We start from the raw sequence: 17,313 nt of genomic DNA on the forward strand, positions 1-17,313 counted from the left end.
CTGAGGCATTTTCATCATTTATAATCAGAATGGCCATATTCTGAGGCCAGTTTAGCGTTCATTTCAATGACGATTTACTACTCTTTTCCATTGAAGGCCATATTGAGGTTAATCAATGACTGGAGTTTTTCATTGATAAAAACTGACTATGAAAGTGCAAGTCGGTATCGTGCATACATTTACTTACTGGTCTCTGTGGTGGATTGCGTTGCTGTGCCTATTCTACTTTTACTTTTACCCCATACTCTTTACCCGATACCCAGGTACTGTGCTGTAGTCAGGATGGCCGAGCGGTCTAAGGCGCTGCGTTCAGGTCGCAGTCTCCCATGGAGGCGTGGGTTCAAATCCCCACTTCTGACAGTGTTTAGTGCCTCTCAGGAGTCATGCTGCTTAGCAGTAATAATAAGATGATGAAATAACAATTTATAATAAACACTCTCAAATGAAAACCTTCTGGAGCTGACCAAAGATCAAGGAAATTAGAAAACAGCTGTACTTAATATGAATGAGGGGAACAATTCATTTTATTGCATTATAATGAGTTAATGAGTTACTGCATTGTCTTTCAGTTGTAAATTATCACTTTCTGTAGGCTATGCCTGGTGGCCCATTCACTGCTGACAAGACTGTTGTCGTGGCCGAGTGGTTAAGGCGATGGACTAGAAATCCATTAGGATCTTCCTGCGCAGGTTCGAATCCTGCCGACAACGAAATTGAATTTTCTTGACCCCTCCGGAGGTTGAAGTTTAGTCGTGTTTCTTATACCAATCCATATCCTCGTCAGATTCTCAGTCACTAAGTACATTAGGGATTAGTATGTTCATTTGGGATAATGGATCTCCACCGTCAACACCCTTTACACACCTGGGTTAATCCATCCTCTAAGCTTTAATAGACCCACAAGTAGCATAAGTGTAACAGGTTTGGTATGTCTAAGCCATCAGATTTCAGGTGAGATCCCATGATACACTCAACAATAGCAACAACACGATTCTCATGAATAACCATGAAGCCATTTTCTTAAGATTTCCCCCATTTTGACATGTGGACCTGTTGTCACTCTTACCCTGACGGATAGCTCCAGACACTTTTTTGGTCCTATCTGAGGCATTTTATCATTTATATCAAAGAATGGCCATATTCTGAGGCCAGTTTAGCGTTCATTCAATGACGATTTACTACTCTTTTCCATTGAAGGCCATATTGAGGTTAAATCAATGACTGGAGTTTTTCATTGATAAAAACAAATGACTATTGAAAGTGCAAGTCGGTATCGTGCATACATTTACTGGTCTCTCTGTGGTGATTGCGTTGCTGTGCCTATTTCTACTTTTACCCCCATACTCTTTAAACCCGATACCCAGGTACTGTGCTGTAGTCAGGATGGCCGAGCGGTCTAAGGCGCTGCGTTCAGGTCGCAGTCTCCCATGGAGGCGTGGGTTCAAATCCCACTTCTGACAGTTGTTTTAGTGCCTCTCAGGAGTCATGCTGCTTAGCAGTAATAATAAGATGATGAAATAACATTTATAATAAAACACTCTCAAATGAAAACCTTCTGGAGCTGACCAAAGATCAAGGAAATTAGAAAACAGCTGTACTTAATAATGAATGAGGGGAACAATTCATTTTATTGCATTATAATGAGTTAATGAGTTACTGCATTGTCTTTCAGTTGTAAAATTATCACTTTCTGTAGGCTATGCCTGGTGGCCCATTCACTGCTGACAAGACTGTTGTCGTGGCCGAGTGGTTAAGGCGATGGACTAGAAATCCATTAGGATCTTCCTGCGCAGGTTCGAATCCTGCCGACAACGAAATTGAATTTTCTTGACCCCCCTCCGGAGGTTGAAGTTTAGTCGTGTTTCTTATACCAATCATATCCTCTCAGATCTCCACAAGTACATAGGGATTAGTTGTCCATTTGGGATAGATCCCACCTCACCCTCACACTTTACACCCTGGTTATCCATCCTTCTAGCTTATAGACCACAGTAGCATAGGTTACAGGTTTGTAGTCAAGCCACAGATTTCAGGTGAGATCCCATGATACACGCAACAATACAACAACACGATTCTCATGAAATAACCATGAGCCATTTGCTAAGATTTCCCCCATTTTGACATGTGGACCTGTTGTCACTCTTACCCTGACGGATAGCTCCAGACACTTTTTGGTCCTATCTGAGGCATTTTAATCATTTATATCAGAATGGCCATATTCTGAGGAGGCAGTTTAGCTAAGCGTTCATGAATTCAATGACGATTTTACTAATCTTTCCATTGAAGGGCCATATTGAGTTAAATCAGATGACTGGAGTTTTCATTGATACAAACAAATGACTATTGAAAGTGGCAAGTGCGGTATCGTGCATCAATTTACTGGTCTCGGTGGTGAATGCGTTGCGTGGCTTGCGATTCGACTTTTACCCCATACTCTTAAACCCAATACTCTGAACCCGATACCGCCAGGTACTGTGTTGTAAGTCAGGATGGCCGAGCTGGAGCCTAAGGCGCTGCGTTCAGGTCGGCAGTCTCCATGGAGGCGTGGGTTCAAATCCCACTTCTGACAGTTGTTTAGTGCCTCTCAGGAGTCATTGCTGCTACCAGTAATAATAAGATGAATTGAAATACATTTATAATAAACGCTCTCAAATGAAAAACCTTCTGGACTGACCAAAGATCAAGGAAATTAGAAAACAGCTGTAACTTAATAATGAGATAGGGAACAATCATTTTATTGCATTATAATGAGTTAATGAGTTACTGCCTTGTCTTTCAGTTGTAAAATTATCACTTTCTGTAGGCTATGCCTGGTGGCCCATTCACTGCTGACAAGACTGTTGTCGTGGCTGAGTGGTTAAGGCGATGGACTAGAAATCCATTAGGATCTTCCTGCGCAGGTTCGAATCCTGCCGACAAACGAAATTGAATTTTCTTGACCCCTCCGGAGGTTGAAGTTTAGTCGTGTTTCTTATACCAATCATATCCTCTCAGATCTCCACAAGTACATAGGGATTAGTTGTCCATTTGGGATAGGATCCCACCTCACACCTTTACACACCTGGTTATCCATCCTTCTAGCTTTATAGACCACAGTAGCATAGGTTACAGGTTTGTAGTCAAGCCACAGATTTCAGGTGAGATCCCATGATACACTCAACAATACAACAACACGATTCTCATGAATAACCATGAAGCCATTTTCTAAGATTTCCCCCATTTTGACATGTGGACCTGTTGTCACTCTTACCCTGACGGATAGCTCCAGACACTTTTTTGGTCCTATCTGAGGCATTTTATCATTTATATCAGAATGGCCATATTCTGAGGCCAGTTTAGCGTTCATTCAATGACGATTTACTACTCTTTTCCATTGAAGGCCATATTGAGGTTAAATCAATGACTGGAGTTTTTCATTGATAAAAACAAATGACTATTGAAAGTGCAAGTCGGTATCGTGCATACATTTACTGGTCTCTGTGGTGATTGCGTTGCTGTGCCTATTTCTACTTTTACCCCATACTCTTTAACCCGATACCCAGGTACTGTGCTGTAGTCAGGATGGCCGAGCGGTCTAAGGCGCTGCGTTCAGGTCGCAGTCTCCCATGGAGGCGTGGGTTCAAATCCCACTTCTGACAGTTGTTTAGTGCCTCTCAGGAGTCATGCTGCTTAGCAGTAATAATAAGATGATGAAATAACAATTTATAATAAACACTCTCAAATGAAAACCTTCTGGAGCTGACCAAAGATCAAGGAAATTAGAAAACAGCTGTACTTAATAATGAATGAGGGGAACAATTCATTTTATTGCATTATAATGAGTTAATGAGTTACTGCATTGTCTTTCAGTTGTAAAATTATCACTTTCTGTAGGCTATGCCTGGTGGCCCATTCACTGCTGACAAGACTGTTGTCGTGGCCGAGTGGTTAAGGCGATGGACTAGAAATCCATTAGGATCTTCCTGCGCAGGTTCGAATCCTGCCGACAACGAAATTGAATTTTCTTGACCCCTCCGGAGGTTGAAGTTTAGTCGTGTTTCTTATACCAATCATATCCTCTCAGATCTCCACAAGTACATAGGGATTAGTTGTCCATTTGGGATAGGATCCCACCTCACACCTTTACACACCTGGTTATCCATCCTTCTAGCTCTATAGGCCACAGTAGCATAGGTTACAGGTTTGTAGTCAAGCCACAGATTTCAGGTGAGATCCCATGATACACTCAACAATACAACAACACGATTCTCATGAATAACCATGAAGCCATTTTCTAAGATTTCCCCCATTTTGACATGTGGACCTGTTGTCACTCTTACCCTGACGGATAGCTCCAGACACTTTTTTGGTCCTATCTGAGGCATTTTATCATTTATATCAGAATGGCCATATTCTGAGGCCAGTTTAGCGTTCATTCAATGACGATTTACTACTCTTTTCCATTGAAGGCCATATTGAGGTTAAATCAATGACTGGAGTTTTTCATTGATAAAAACAAATGACTATTGAAAGTGCAAGTCGGTATCGTGCATACATTTACTGGTCTCTGTGGTGATTGCGTTGCTGTGCCTATTTCTACTTTTACCCCATACTCTTTAACCCGATACCCAGGTACTGTGCTGTAGTCAGGATGGCCGAGCGGTCTAAGGCGCTGCGTTCAGGTCGCAGTCTCCCATGGAGGCGTGGGTTCAAATCCCACTTCTGACAGTTGTTTAGTGCCTCTCAGGAGTCATGCTGCTTAGCAGTAATAATAAGATGATGAAATAACAATTTATAATAAACACTCTCAAATGAAAACCTTCTGGAGCTGACCAAAGATCAAGGAAATTAGAAAACAGCTGTACTTAATAATGAATGAGGGGAACAATTCATTTTATTGCATTATAATGAGTTAATGAGTTACTGCATTGTCTTTCAGTTGTAAAATTATCACTTTCTGTAGGCTATGCCTGGTGGCCCATTCACTGCTGACAAGACTGTTGTCGTGGCCGAGTGGTTAAGGCGATGGACTAGAAATCCATTAGGATCTTCCTGCGCAGGTTCGAATCCTGCCGACAACGAAATTGAATTTTCTTGACCCCTCCGGAGGTTGAAGTTTAGTCGTGTTTCTTATACCAATCATATCCTCTCAGATCTCCACAAGTACATAGGGATTAGTTGTCCATTTGGGATAGGATCCCACCTCACACCTTTACACACCTGGTTATCCATCCTTCTAGCTTTATAGACCACAGTAGCATAGGTTACAGGTTTGTAGTCAAGCCACAGATTTCAGGTGAGATCCCATGATACACTCAACAATACAACAACACGATTCTCATGAATAACCATGAAGCCATTTTCTAAGATTTCCCCCATTTTGACATGTGGACCTGTTGTCACTCTTACCCTGACGGATAGCTCCAGACACTTTTTTGGTCCTATCTGAGGCATTTTATCATTTATATCAGAATGGCCATATTCTGAGGCCAGTTTAGCGTTCATTCAATGACGATTTACTACTCTTTTCCATTGAAGGCCATATTGAGGTTAAATCAATGACTGGAGTTTTTCATTGATAAAAACAAATGACTATTGAAAGTGCAAGTCGGTATCGTGCATACATTTACTGGTCTCTGTGGTGATTGCGTTGCTGTGCCTATTTCTACTTTTACCCCATACTCTTTAACCCGATACCCAGGTACTGTGCTGTAGTCAGGATGGCCGAGCGGTCTAAGGCGCTGCGTTCAGGTCGCAGTCTCCCATGGAGGCGTGGGTTCAAATCCCACTTCTGACAGTTGTTTAGTGCCTCTCAGGAGTCATGCTGCTTAGCAGTAATAATAAGATGATGAAATAACAATTTATAATAAACACTCTCAAATGAAAACCTTCTGGAGCTGACCAAAGATCAAGGAAATTAGAAAACAGCTGTACTTAATAATGAATGAGGGGAACAATTCATTTTATTGCATTATAATGAGTTAATGAGTTACTGCATTGTCTTTCAGTTGTAAAATTATCACTTTCTGTAGGCTATGCCTGGTGGCCCATTCACTGCTGACAAGACTGTTGTCGTGGCCGAGTGGTTAAGGCGATGGACTAGAAATCCATTAGGATCTTCCTGCGCAGGTTCGAATCCTGCCGACAACGAAATTGAATTTTCTTGACCCCTCCGGAGGTTGAAGTTTAGTCGTGTTTCTTATACCAATCATATCCTCTCAGATCTCCACAAGTACATAGGGATTAGTTGTCCATTTGGGATAGGATCCCACCTCACACCTTTACACACCTGGTTATCCATCCTTCTAGCTCTATAGGCCACAGTAGCATAGGTTACAGGTTTGTAGTCAAGCCACAGATTTCAGGTGAGATCCCATGATACACTCAACAATACAACAACACGATTCTCATGAATAACCATGAAGCCATTTTCTAAGATTTCCCCCATTTTGACATGTGGACCTGTTGTCACTCTTACCCTGACGGATAGCTCCAGACACTTTTTTGGTCCTATCTGAGGCATTTTATCATTTATATCAGAATGGCCATATTCTGAGGCCAGTTTAGCGTTCATTCAATGACGATTTACTACTCTTTTCCATTGAAGGCCATATTGAGGTTAAATCAATGACTGGAGTTTTTCATTGATAAAAACAAATGACTATTGAAAGTGCAAGTCGGTATCGTGCATACATTTACTGGTCTCTGTGGTGATTGCGTTGCTGTGCCTATTTCTACTTTTACCCCATACTCTTTAACCCGATACCCAGGTACTGTGCTGTAGTCAGGATGGCCGAGCGGTCTAAGGCGCTGCGTTCAGGTCGCAGTCTCCCATGGAGGCGTGGGTTCAAATCCCACTTCTGACAGTTGTTTAGTGCCTCTCAGGAGTCATGCTGCTTAGCAGTAATAATAAGATGATGAAATAACAATTTATAATAAACACTCTCAAATGAAAACCTTCTGGAGCTGACCAAAGATCAAGGAAATTAGAAAACAGCTGTACTTAATAATGAATGAGGGGAACAATTCATTTTATTGCATTATAATGAGTTAATGAGTTACTGCATTGTCTTTCAGTTGTAAAATTATCACTTTCTGTAGGCTATGCCTGGTGGCCCATTCACTGCTGACAAGACTGTTGTCGTGGCCGAGTGGTTAAGGCGATGGACTAGAAATCCATTAGGATCTTCCTGCGCAGGTTCGAATCCTGCCGACAACGAAATTGAATTTTCTTGACCCCTCCGGAGGTTGAAGTTTAGTCGTGTTTCTTATACCAATCATATCCTCTCAGATCTCCACAAGTACATAGGGATTAGTTGTCCATTTGGGATAGGATCCCACCTCACACCTTTACACACCTGGTTATCCATCCTTCTAGCTCTATAGGCCACAGTAGCATAGGTTACAGGTTTGTAGTCAAGCCACAGATTTCAGGTGAGATCCCATGATACACTCAACAATACAACAACACGATTCTCATGAATAACCATGAAGCCATTTTCTAAGATTTCCCCCATTTTGACATGTGGACCTGTTGTCACTCTTACCCTGACGGATAGCTCCAGACACTTTTTTGGTCCTATCTGAGGCATTTTATCATTTATATCAGAATGGCCATATTCTGAGGCCAGTTTAGCGTTCATTCAATGACGATTTACTACTCTTTTCCATTGAAGGCCATATTGAGGTTAAATCAATGACTGGAGTTTTTCATTGATAAAAACAAATGACTATTGAAAGTGCAAGTCGGTATCGTGCATACATTTACTGGTCTCTGTGGTGATTGCGTTGCTGTGCCTATTTCTACTTTTACCCCATACTCTTTAACCCGATACCCAGGTACTGTGCTGTAGTCAGGATGGCCGAGCGGTCTAAGGCGCTGCGTTCAGGTCGCAGTCTCCCATGGAGGCGTGGGTTCAAATCCCACTTCTGACAGTTGTTTAGTGCCTCTCAGGAGTCATGCTGCTTAGCAGTAATAATAAGATGATGAAATAACAATTTATAATAAACACTCTCAAATGAAAACCTTCTGGAGCTGACCAAAGATCAAGGAAATTAGAAAACAGCTGTACTTAATAATGAATGAGGGGAACAATTCATTTTATTGCATTATAATGAGTTAATGAGTTACTGCATTGTCTTTCAGTTGTAAAATTATCACTTTCTGTAGGCTATGCCTGGTGGCCCATTCACTGCTGACAAGACTGTTGTCGTGGCCGAGTGGTTAAGGCGATGGACTAGAAATCCATTAGGATCTTCCTGCGCAGGTTCGAATCCTGCCGACAACGAAATTGAATTTTCTTGACCCCTCCGGAGGTTGAAGTTTAGTCGTGTTTCTTATACCAATCATATCCTCTCAGATCTCCACAAGTACATAGGGATTAGTTGTCCATTTGGGATAGGATCCCACCTCACACCTTTACACACCTGGTTATCCATCCTTCTAGCTCTATAGGCCACAGTAGCATAGGTTACAGGTTTGTAGTCAAGCCACAGATTTCAGGTGAGATCCCATGATACACTCAACAATACAACAACACGATTCTCATGAATAACCATGAAGCCATTTTCTAAGATTTCCCCCATTTTGACATGTGGACCTGTTGTCACTCTTACCCTGACGGATAGCTCCAGACACTTTTTTGGTCCTATCTGAGGCATTTTATCATTTATATCAGAATGGCCATATTCTGAGGCCAGTTTAGCGTTCATTCAATGACGATTTACTACTCTTTTCCATTGAAGGCCATATTGAGGTTAAATCAATGACTGGAGTTTTTCATTGATAAAAACAAATGACTATTGAAAGTGCAAGTCGGTATCGTGCATACATTTACTGGTCTCTGTGGTGATTGCGTTGCTGTGCCTATTTCTACTTTTACCCCATACTCTTTAACCCGATACCCAGGTACTGTGCTGTAGTCAGGATGGCCGAGCGGTCTAAGGCGCTGCGTTCAGGTCGCAGTCTCCCATGGAGGCGTGGGTTCAAATCCCACTTCTGACAGTTGTTTAGTGCCTCTCAGGAGTCATGCTGCTTAGCAGTAATAATAAGATGATGAAATAACAATTTATAATAAACACTCTCAAATGAAAACCTTCTGGAGCTGACCAAAGATCAAGGAAATTAGAAAACAGCTGTACTTAATAATGAATGAGGGGAACAATTCATTTTATTGCATTATAATGAGTTAATGAGTTACTGCATTGTCTTTCAGTTGTAAAATTATCACTTTCTGTAGGCTATGCCTGGTGGCCCATTCACTGCTGACAAGACTGTTGTCGTGGCCGAGTGGTTAAGGCGATGGACTAGAAATCCATTAGGATCTTCCTGCGCAGGTTCGAATCCTGCCGACAACGAAATTGAATTTTCTTGACCCCTCCGGAGGTTGAAGTTTAGTCGTGTTTCTTATACCAATCATATCCTCTCAGATCTCCACAAGTACATAGGGATTAGTTGTCCATTTGGGATAGGATCCCACCTCACACCTTTACACACCTGGTTATCCATCCTTCTAGCTCTATAGGCCACAGTAGCATAGGTTACAGGTTTGTAGTCAAGCCACAGATTTCAGGTGAGATCCCATGATACACTCAACAATACAACAACACGATTCTCATGAATAACCATGAAGCCATTTTCTAAGATTTCCCCCATTTTGACATGTGGACCTGTTGTCACTCTTACCCTGACGGATAGCTCCAGACACTTTTTTGGTCCTATCTGAGGCATTTTATCATTTATATCAGAATGGCCATATTCTGAGGCCAGTTTAGCGTTCATTCAATGACGATTTACTACTCTTTTCCATTGAAGGCCATATTGAGGTTAAATCAATGACTGGAGTTTTTCATTGATAAAAACAAATGACTATTGAAAGTGCAAGTCGGTATCGTGCATACATTTACTGGTCTCTGTGGTGATTGCGTTGCTGTGCCTATTTCTACTTTTACCCCATACTCTTTAACCCGATACCCAGGTACTGTGCTGTAGTCAGGATGGCCGAGCGGTCTAAGGCGCTGCGTTCAGGTCGCAGTCTCCCATGGAGGCGTGGGTTCAAATCCCACTTCTGACAGTTGTTTAGTGCCTCTCAGGAGTCATGCTGCTTAGCAGTAATAATAAGATGATGAAATAACAATTTATAATAAACACTCTCAAATGAAAACCTTCTGGAGCTGACCAAAGATCAAGGAAATTAGAAAACAGCTGTACTTAATAATGAATGAGGGGAACAATTCATTTTATTGCATTATAATGAGTTAATGAGTTACTGCATTGTCTTTCAGTTGTAAAATTATCACTTTCTGTAGGCTATGCCTGGTGGCCCATTCACTGCTGACAAGACTGTTGTCGTGGCCGAGTGGTTAAGGCGATGGACTAGAAATCCATTAGGATCTTCCTGCGCAGGTTCGAATCCTGCCGACAACGAAATTGAATTTTCTTGACCCCTCCGGAGGTTGAAGTTTAGTCGTGTTTCTTATACCAATCATATCCTCTCAGATCTCCACAAGTACATAGGGATTAGTTGTCCATTTGGGATAGGATCCCACCTCACACCTTTACACACCTGGTTATCCATCCTTCTAGCTCTATAGGCCACAGTAGCATAGGTTACAGGTTTGTAGTCAAGCCACAGATTTCAGGTGAGATCCCATGATACACTCAACAATACAACAACACGATTCTCATGAATAACCATGAAGCCATTTTCTAAGATTTCCCCCATTTTGACATGTGGACCTGTTGTCACTCTTACCCTGACGGATAGCTCCAGACACTTTTTTGGTCCTATCTGAGGCATTTTATCATTTATATCAGAATGGCCATATTCTGAGGCCAGTTTAGCGTTCATTCAATGACGATTTACTACTCTTTTCCATTGAAGGCCATATTGAGGTTAAATCAATGACTGGAGTTTTTCATTGATAAAAACAAATGACTATTGAAAGTGCAAGTCGGTATCGTGCATACATTTACTGGTCTCTGTGGTGATTGCGTTGCTGTGCCTATTTCTACTTTTACCCCATACTCTTTAACCCGATACCCAGGTACTGTGCTGTAGTCAGGATGGCCGAGCGGTCTAAGGCGCTGCGTTCAGGTCGCAGTCTCCCATGGAGGCGTGGGTTCAAATCCCACTTCTGACAGTTGTTTAGTGCCTCTCAGGAGTCATGCTGCTTAGCAGTAATAATAAGATGATGAAATAACAATTTATAATAAACACTCTCAAATGAAAACCTTCTGGAGCTGACCAAAGATCAAGGAAATTAGAAAACAGCTGTACTTAATAATGAATGAGGGGAACAATTCATTTTATTGCATTATAATGAGTTAATGAGTTACTGCATTGTCTTTCAGTTGTAAAATTATCACTTTCTGTAGGCTATGCCTGGTGGCCCATTCACTGCTGACAAGACTGTTGTCGTGGCCGAGTGGTTAAGGCGATGGACTAGAAATCCATTAGGATCTTCCTGCGCAGGTTCGAATCCTGCCGACAACGAAATTGAATTTTCTTGACCCCTCCGGAGGTTGAAGTTTAGTCGTGTTTCTTATACCAATCATATCCTCTCAGATCTCCACAAGTACATAGGGATTAGTTGTCCATTTGGGATAGGATCCCACCTCACACCTTTACACACCTGGTTATCCATCCTTCTAGCTCTATAGGCCACAGTAGCATAGGTTACAGGTTTGTAGTCAAGCCACAGATTTCAGGTGAGATCCCATGATACACTCAACAATACAACAACACGATTCTCATGAATAACCATGAAGCCATTTTCTAAGATTTCCCCCATTTTGACATGTGGACCTGTTGTCACTCTTACCCTGACGGATAGCTCCAGACACTTTTTTGGTCCTATCTGAGGCATTTTATCATTTATATCAGAATGGCCATATTCTGAGGCCAGTTTAGCGTTCATTCAATGACGATTTACTACTCTTTTCCATTGAAGGCCATATTGAGGTTAAATCAATGACTGGAGTTTTTCATTGATAAAAACAAATGACTATTGAAAGTGCAAGTCGGTATCGTGCATACATTTACTGGTCTCTGTGGTGATTGCGTTGCTGTGCCTATTTCTACTTTTACCCCATACTCTTTAACCCGATACCCAGGTACTGTGCTGTAGTCAGGATGGCCGAGCGGTCTAAGGCGCTGCGTTCAGGTCGCAGTCTCCCATGGAGGCGTGGGTTCAAATCCCACTTCTGACAGTTGTTTAGTGCCTCTCAGGAGTCATGCTGCTTAGCAGTAATAATAAGATGATGAAATAACAATTTATAATAAACACTCTCAAATGAAAACCTTCTGGAGCTGACCAAAGATCAAGGAAATTAGAAAACAGCTGTACTTAATAATGAATGAGGGGAACAATTCATTTTATTGCATTATAATGAGTTAATGAGTTACTGCATTGTCTTTCAGTTGTAAAATTATCACTTTCTGTAGGCTATGCCTGGTGGCCCATTCACTGCTGACAAGACTGTTGTCGTGGCCGAGTGGTTAAGGCGATGGACTAGAAATCCATTAGGATCTTCCTGCGCAGGTTCGAATCCTGCCGACAACGAAATTGAATTTCTTGACCCCTCCGGAGGTTGAAGTTTAGTCGTGTTTCTTATACCAATCATATCCTCTCAGATCTCCACAAGTACATAGGGATTAGTTGTCCATTTGGGATAGGATCCCACCTCACACCTTTACACACCTGGTTATCCATCCTTCTAGCTCTATAGGCCACAGTAGCATAGGTTACAGGTTTGTAGTCAAGCCACAGATTTCAGGTGAGATCCCATGATACACTCAACAATACAACAACACGATTCTCATGAATAACCATGAAGCCATTTTCTAAGATTTCCCCCATTTTGACATGTGGACCTGTTGTCACTCTTACCCTGACGGATAGCTCCAGACACTTTTTTGGTCCTATCTGAGGCATTTTATCATTTATATCAGAATGGCCATATTCTGAGGCCAGTTTAGCGTTCATTCAATGACGATTTACTACTCTTTTCCATTGAAGGCCATATTGAGGTTAAATCAATGACTGGAGTTTTTCATTGATAAAAACAAATGACTATTGAAAGTGCAAGTCGGTATCGTGCATACATTTACTGGTCTCTGTGGTGATTGCGTTGCTGTGCCTATTTCTACTTTTACCCCATACTCTTTAACCCGATACCCAGGTACTGTGCTGTAGTCAGGATGGCCGAGCGGTCTAAGGCGCTGCGTTCAGGTCGCAGTCTCCCATGGAGGCGTGGGTTCAAATCCCACTTCTGACAGTTGTTTAGTGCCTCTCAGGAGTCATGCTGCTTAGCAGTAATAATAAGATGATGAAATAACAATTTATAATAAACACTCTCAAATGAAAACCTTCTGGAGCTGACCAAAGATCAAGGAAATTAGAAAACAGCTGTACTTAATAATGAATGAGGGGAACAATTCATTTTATTGCATTATAATGAGTTAATGAGTTACTGCATTGTCTTTCAGTTGTAAAATTATCACTTTCTGTAGGCTATGCCTGGTGGCCCATTCACTGCTGACAAGACTGTTGTCGTGGCCGAGTGGTTAAGGCGATGGACTAGAAATCCATTAGGATCTTCCTGCGCAGGTTCGAATCCTGCCGACAACGAAATTGAATTTTCTTGACCCCTCCGGAGGTTGAAGTTTAGTCGTGTTTCTTATACCAATCATATCCTCTCAGATCTCCACAAGTACATAGGGATTAGTTGTCCATTTGGGATAGGATCCCACCTCACACCTTTACACACCTGGTTATCCATCCTTCTAGCTCTATAGGCCACAGTAGCATAGGTTACAGGTTTGTAGTCAAGCCACAGATTTCAGGTGAGATCCCATGATACACTCAACAATACAACAACACGATTCTCATGAATAACCATGAAGCCATTTTCTAAGATTTCCCCCATTTTGACATGTGGACCTGTTGTCACTCTTACCCTGACGGATAGCTCCAGACACTTTTTTGGTCCTATCTGAGGCATTTTATCATTTATATCAGAATGGCCATATTCTGAGGCCAGTTTAGCGTTCATTCAATGACGATTTACTACTCTTTTCCATTGAAGGCCATATTGAGGTTAAATCAATGACTGGAGTTTTTCATTGATAAAAACAAATGACTATTGAAAGTGCAAGTCGGTATCGTGCATACATTTACTGGTCTCTGTGGTGATTGCGTTGCTGTGCCTATTTCTACTTTTACCCCATACTCTTTAACCCGATACCCAGGTACTGTGCTGTAGTCAGGATGGCCGAGCGGTCTAAGGCGCTGCGTTCAGGTCGCAGTCTCCCATGGAGGCGTGGGTTCAAATCCCACTTCTGACAGTTGTTTAGTGCCTCTCAGGAGTCATGCTGCTTAGCAGTAATAATAAGATGATGAAATAACAATTTATAATAAACACTCTCAAATGAAAACCTTCTGGAGCTGACCAAAGATCAAGGAAATTAGAAAACAGCTGTACTTAATAATGAATGAGGGGAACAATTCATTTTATTGCATTATAATGAGTTAATGAGTTACTGCATTGTCTTTCAGTTGTAAAATTATCACTTTCTGTAGGCTATGCCTGGTGGCCCATTCACTGCTGACAAGACTGTTGTCGTGGCCGAGTGGTTAAGGCGATGGACTAGAAATCCATTAGGATCTTCCTGCGCAGGTTCGAATCCTGCCGACAACGAAATTGAATTTTCTTGACCCCTCCGGAGGTTGAAGTTTAGTCGTGTTTCTTATACCAATCATATCCTCTCAGATCTCCACAAGTACATAGGGATTAGTTGTCCATTTGGGATAGGATCCCACCTCACACCTTTACACACCTGGTTATCCATCCTTCTAGCTCTATAGGCCACAGTAGCATAGGTTACAGGTTTGTAGTCAAGCCACAGATTTCAGGTGAGATCCCATGATACACTCAACAATACAACAACACGATTCTCATGAATAACCATGAAGCCATTTTCTAAGATTTCCCCCATTTTGACATGTGGACCTGTTGTCACTCTTACCCTGACGGATAGCTCCAGACACTTTTTTGGTCCTATCTGAGGCATTTTATCATTTATATCAGAATGGCCATATTCTGAGGCCAGTTTAGCGTTCATTCAATGACGATTTACTACTCTTTTCCATTGAAGGCCATATTGAGGTTAAATCAATGACTGGAGTTTTTCATTGATAAAAACAAATGACTATTGAAAGTGCAAGTCGGTATCGTGCATACATTTACTGGTCTCTGTGGTGATTGCGTTGCTGTGCCTATTTCTACTTTTACCCCATACTCTTTAACCCGATACCCAGGTACTGTGCTGTAGTCAGGATGGCCGAGCGGTCTAAGGCGCTGCGTTCAGGTCGCAGTCTCCCATGGAGGCGTGGGTTCAAATCCCACTTCTGACAGTTGTTTAGTGCCTCTCAGGAGTCATGCTGCTTAGCAGTAATAATAAGATGATGAAATAACAATTTATAATAAACACTCTCAAATGAAAACCTTCTGGAGCTGACCAAAGATCAAGGAAATTAGAAAACAGCTGTACTTAATAATGAATGAGGGGAACAATTCATTTTATTGCATTATAATGAGTTAATGAGTTACTGCATTGTCTTTCAGTTGTAAAATTATCACTTTCTGTAGGCTATGCCTGGTGGCCCATTCACTGCTGACAAGACTGTTGTCGTGGCCGAGTGGTTAAGGCGATGGACTAGAAATCCATTAGGATCTTCCTGCGCAGGTTCGAATCCTGCCGACAACGAAATTGAATTTTCTTGACCCCTCCGGAGGTTGAAGTTTAGTCGTGTTTCTTATACCAATCATATCCTCTCAGATCTCCACAAGTACATAGGGATTAGTTGTCCATTTGGGATAGGATCCCACCTCACACCTTTACACACCTGGTTATCCATCCTTCTAGCTCTATAGGCCACAGTAGCATAGGTTACAGGTTTGTAGTCAAGCCACAGATTTCAGGTGAGATCCCATGATACACTCAACAATACAACAACACGATTCTCATGAATAACCATGAAGCCATTTTCTAAGATTTCCCCCATTTTGACATGTGGACCTGTTGTCACTCTTACCCTGACGGATAGCTCCAGACACTTTTTTGGTCCTATCTGAGGCATTTTATCATTTATATCAGAATGGCCATATTCTGAGGCCAGTTTAGCGTTCATTCAATGACGATTTACTACTCTTTTCCATTGAAGGCCATATTGAGGTTAAATCAATGACTGGAGTTTTTCATTGATAAAAACAAATGACTATTGAAAGTGCAAGTCGGTATCGTGCATACATTTACTGGTCTCTGTGGTGATTGCGTTGCTGTGCCTATTTCTACTTTTACCCCATACTCTTTAACCCGATACCCAGGTACTGTGCTGTAGTCAGGATGGCCGAGCGGTCTAAGGCGCTGCGTTCAGGTCGCAGTCTCCCATGGAGGCGTGGGTTCAAATCCCACTTCTGACAGTTGTTTAGTGCCTCTCAGGAGTCATGCTGCTTAGCAGTAATAATAAGATGATGAAATAACAATTTATAATAAACACTCTCAAATGAAAACCTTCTGGAGCTGACCAAAGATCAAGGAAATTAGAAAACAGCTGTACTTAATAATGAATGAGGGGAACAATTCATTTATTGCATTATAATGAGTTAATGAGTTACTGCATTGTCTTTCAGTTGTAAAATTATCACTTTCTGTAGGCTATGCCTGGTGGCCCATTCACTGCTGACAAGACTGTTGTCGTGGCCGAGTGGTTAAGGCGATGGACTAGAAATCCATTAGGATCTTCCTGCGCAGGTTCGAATCCTGCCGACAACGAAATTGAATTTTCTTGACCCCTCCGGAGGTTGAAGTTTAGTCGTGTTTCTTATACCAATCATATCCTCTCAGATCTCCACAAGTACATAGGGATTAGTTGTCCATTTGGGATAGGATCCCACCTCACACCTTTACACACCTGGTTATCCATCCTTCTAGCTCTATAGGCCACAGTAGCATAGGTTACAGGTTTGTAGTCAAGCCACAGATTTCAGGTGAGATCCCATGATACACTCAACAATACAACAACACGATTCTCATGAATAACCATGAAGCCATTTTCTAAGATTTCCCCCATTTTGACATGTGGACCTGTTGTCACTCTTACCCTGACGGATAGCTCCAGACACTTTTTTGGTCCTATCTGAGGCATTTTATCATTTATATCAGAATGGCCATATTCTGAGGCCAGTTTAGCGTTCATTCAATGACGATTTACTACTCTTTTCCATTGAAGGCCATATTGAGGTTAAATCAATGACTGGAGTTTTTCATT

General features: G+C 41.8%; 31 non-coding genes across 31 annotated transcripts; all 31 read left to right on the forward strand.

Moving 5' to 3' along the window:
• Positions 1–276: 276 nt before the first annotated feature.
• On the forward strand, positions 277–360 carry trnal-cag (transfer RNA leucine (anticodon CAG)). The gene has a single exon. It is a non-coding gene; the product is annotated as a tRNA-Leu (tRNA).
• A 268-nt stretch (positions 361–628) lies between these two features.
• trnas-aga (transfer RNA serine (anticodon AGA)) lies at positions 629–710 on the forward strand. Its single transcript has one exon. It is a non-coding gene; the product is annotated as a tRNA-Ser (tRNA).
• A 667-nt stretch (positions 711–1,377) lies between these two features.
• trnal-cag (transfer RNA leucine (anticodon CAG)) lies at positions 1,378–1,460 on the forward strand. Its single transcript has one exon. It is a non-coding gene; the product is annotated as a tRNA-Leu (tRNA).
• Positions 1,461–1,732: 272 nt separating this feature from the next.
• On the forward strand, positions 1,733–1,814 carry trnas-aga (transfer RNA serine (anticodon AGA)). Its single transcript has one exon. It is a non-coding gene; the product is annotated as a tRNA-Ser (tRNA).
• A 1,025-nt stretch (positions 1,815–2,839) lies between these two features.
• trnas-aga (transfer RNA serine (anticodon AGA)) lies at positions 2,840–2,921 on the forward strand. Its single transcript has one exon. It is a non-coding gene; the product is annotated as a tRNA-Ser (tRNA).
• A 634-nt stretch (positions 2,922–3,555) lies between these two features.
• On the forward strand, positions 3,556–3,638 carry trnal-cag (transfer RNA leucine (anticodon CAG)). Its single transcript has one exon. It is a non-coding gene; the product is annotated as a tRNA-Leu (tRNA).
• Positions 3,639–3,909: 271 nt separating this feature from the next.
• Positions 3,910–3,991, forward strand: trnas-aga (transfer RNA serine (anticodon AGA)). The gene has a single exon. It is a non-coding gene; the product is annotated as a tRNA-Ser (tRNA).
• Positions 3,992–4,624: 633 nt separating this feature from the next.
• On the forward strand, positions 4,625–4,707 carry trnal-cag (transfer RNA leucine (anticodon CAG)). The gene has a single exon. It is a non-coding gene; the product is annotated as a tRNA-Leu (tRNA).
• Positions 4,708–4,978: 271 nt separating this feature from the next.
• Positions 4,979–5,060, forward strand: trnas-aga (transfer RNA serine (anticodon AGA)). The gene has a single exon. It is a non-coding gene; the product is annotated as a tRNA-Ser (tRNA).
• A 633-nt stretch (positions 5,061–5,693) lies between these two features.
• On the forward strand, positions 5,694–5,776 carry trnal-cag (transfer RNA leucine (anticodon CAG)). The gene has a single exon. It is a non-coding gene; the product is annotated as a tRNA-Leu (tRNA).
• Positions 5,777–6,047: 271 nt separating this feature from the next.
• Positions 6,048–6,129, forward strand: trnas-aga (transfer RNA serine (anticodon AGA)). Its single transcript has one exon. It is a non-coding gene; the product is annotated as a tRNA-Ser (tRNA).
• Positions 6,130–6,762: 633 nt separating this feature from the next.
• trnal-cag (transfer RNA leucine (anticodon CAG)) lies at positions 6,763–6,845 on the forward strand. Its single transcript has one exon. It is a non-coding gene; the product is annotated as a tRNA-Leu (tRNA).
• A 271-nt stretch (positions 6,846–7,116) lies between these two features.
• On the forward strand, positions 7,117–7,198 carry trnas-aga (transfer RNA serine (anticodon AGA)). The gene has a single exon. It is a non-coding gene; the product is annotated as a tRNA-Ser (tRNA).
• Positions 7,199–7,831: 633 nt separating this feature from the next.
• trnal-cag (transfer RNA leucine (anticodon CAG)) lies at positions 7,832–7,914 on the forward strand. The gene has a single exon. It is a non-coding gene; the product is annotated as a tRNA-Leu (tRNA).
• Positions 7,915–8,185: 271 nt separating this feature from the next.
• On the forward strand, positions 8,186–8,267 carry trnas-aga (transfer RNA serine (anticodon AGA)). The gene has a single exon. It is a non-coding gene; the product is annotated as a tRNA-Ser (tRNA).
• Positions 8,268–8,900: 633 nt separating this feature from the next.
• On the forward strand, positions 8,901–8,983 carry trnal-cag (transfer RNA leucine (anticodon CAG)). The gene has a single exon. It is a non-coding gene; the product is annotated as a tRNA-Leu (tRNA).
• Positions 8,984–9,254: 271 nt separating this feature from the next.
• Positions 9,255–9,336, forward strand: trnas-aga (transfer RNA serine (anticodon AGA)). Its single transcript has one exon. It is a non-coding gene; the product is annotated as a tRNA-Ser (tRNA).
• Positions 9,337–9,969: 633 nt separating this feature from the next.
• Positions 9,970–10,052, forward strand: trnal-cag (transfer RNA leucine (anticodon CAG)). Its single transcript has one exon. It is a non-coding gene; the product is annotated as a tRNA-Leu (tRNA).
• Positions 10,053–10,323: 271 nt separating this feature from the next.
• Positions 10,324–10,405, forward strand: trnas-aga (transfer RNA serine (anticodon AGA)). Its single transcript has one exon. It is a non-coding gene; the product is annotated as a tRNA-Ser (tRNA).
• A 633-nt stretch (positions 10,406–11,038) lies between these two features.
• trnal-cag (transfer RNA leucine (anticodon CAG)) lies at positions 11,039–11,121 on the forward strand. The gene has a single exon. It is a non-coding gene; the product is annotated as a tRNA-Leu (tRNA).
• A 271-nt stretch (positions 11,122–11,392) lies between these two features.
• Positions 11,393–11,474, forward strand: trnas-aga (transfer RNA serine (anticodon AGA)). The gene has a single exon. It is a non-coding gene; the product is annotated as a tRNA-Ser (tRNA).
• Positions 11,475–12,107: 633 nt separating this feature from the next.
• Positions 12,108–12,190, forward strand: trnal-cag (transfer RNA leucine (anticodon CAG)). The gene has a single exon. It is a non-coding gene; the product is annotated as a tRNA-Leu (tRNA).
• A 271-nt stretch (positions 12,191–12,461) lies between these two features.
• On the forward strand, positions 12,462–12,543 carry trnas-aga (transfer RNA serine (anticodon AGA)). The gene has a single exon. It is a non-coding gene; the product is annotated as a tRNA-Ser (tRNA).
• A 632-nt stretch (positions 12,544–13,175) lies between these two features.
• On the forward strand, positions 13,176–13,258 carry trnal-cag (transfer RNA leucine (anticodon CAG)). The gene has a single exon. It is a non-coding gene; the product is annotated as a tRNA-Leu (tRNA).
• Positions 13,259–13,529: 271 nt separating this feature from the next.
• On the forward strand, positions 13,530–13,611 carry trnas-aga (transfer RNA serine (anticodon AGA)). The gene has a single exon. It is a non-coding gene; the product is annotated as a tRNA-Ser (tRNA).
• A 633-nt stretch (positions 13,612–14,244) lies between these two features.
• trnal-cag (transfer RNA leucine (anticodon CAG)) lies at positions 14,245–14,327 on the forward strand. The gene has a single exon. It is a non-coding gene; the product is annotated as a tRNA-Leu (tRNA).
• Positions 14,328–14,598: 271 nt separating this feature from the next.
• Positions 14,599–14,680, forward strand: trnas-aga (transfer RNA serine (anticodon AGA)). Its single transcript has one exon. It is a non-coding gene; the product is annotated as a tRNA-Ser (tRNA).
• Positions 14,681–15,313: 633 nt separating this feature from the next.
• trnal-cag (transfer RNA leucine (anticodon CAG)) lies at positions 15,314–15,396 on the forward strand. The gene has a single exon. It is a non-coding gene; the product is annotated as a tRNA-Leu (tRNA).
• A 271-nt stretch (positions 15,397–15,667) lies between these two features.
• Positions 15,668–15,749, forward strand: trnas-aga (transfer RNA serine (anticodon AGA)). Its single transcript has one exon. It is a non-coding gene; the product is annotated as a tRNA-Ser (tRNA).
• Positions 15,750–16,382: 633 nt separating this feature from the next.
• trnal-cag (transfer RNA leucine (anticodon CAG)) lies at positions 16,383–16,465 on the forward strand. The gene has a single exon. It is a non-coding gene; the product is annotated as a tRNA-Leu (tRNA).
• A 270-nt stretch (positions 16,466–16,735) lies between these two features.
• trnas-aga (transfer RNA serine (anticodon AGA)) lies at positions 16,736–16,817 on the forward strand. Its single transcript has one exon. It is a non-coding gene; the product is annotated as a tRNA-Ser (tRNA).
• The last annotated feature ends 496 nt before the right edge of the window (positions 16,818–17,313 follow it).

Source organism: Oncorhynchus kisutch, unplaced genomic scaffold (genome assembly GCF_002021735.2).
Source record: "Oncorhynchus kisutch isolate 150728-3 unplaced genomic scaffold, Okis_V2 scaffold1864, whole genome shotgun sequence".
NCBI classification, from domain to species: domain Eukaryota; kingdom Metazoa; phylum Chordata; class Actinopteri; order Salmoniformes; family Salmonidae; genus Oncorhynchus; species Oncorhynchus kisutch.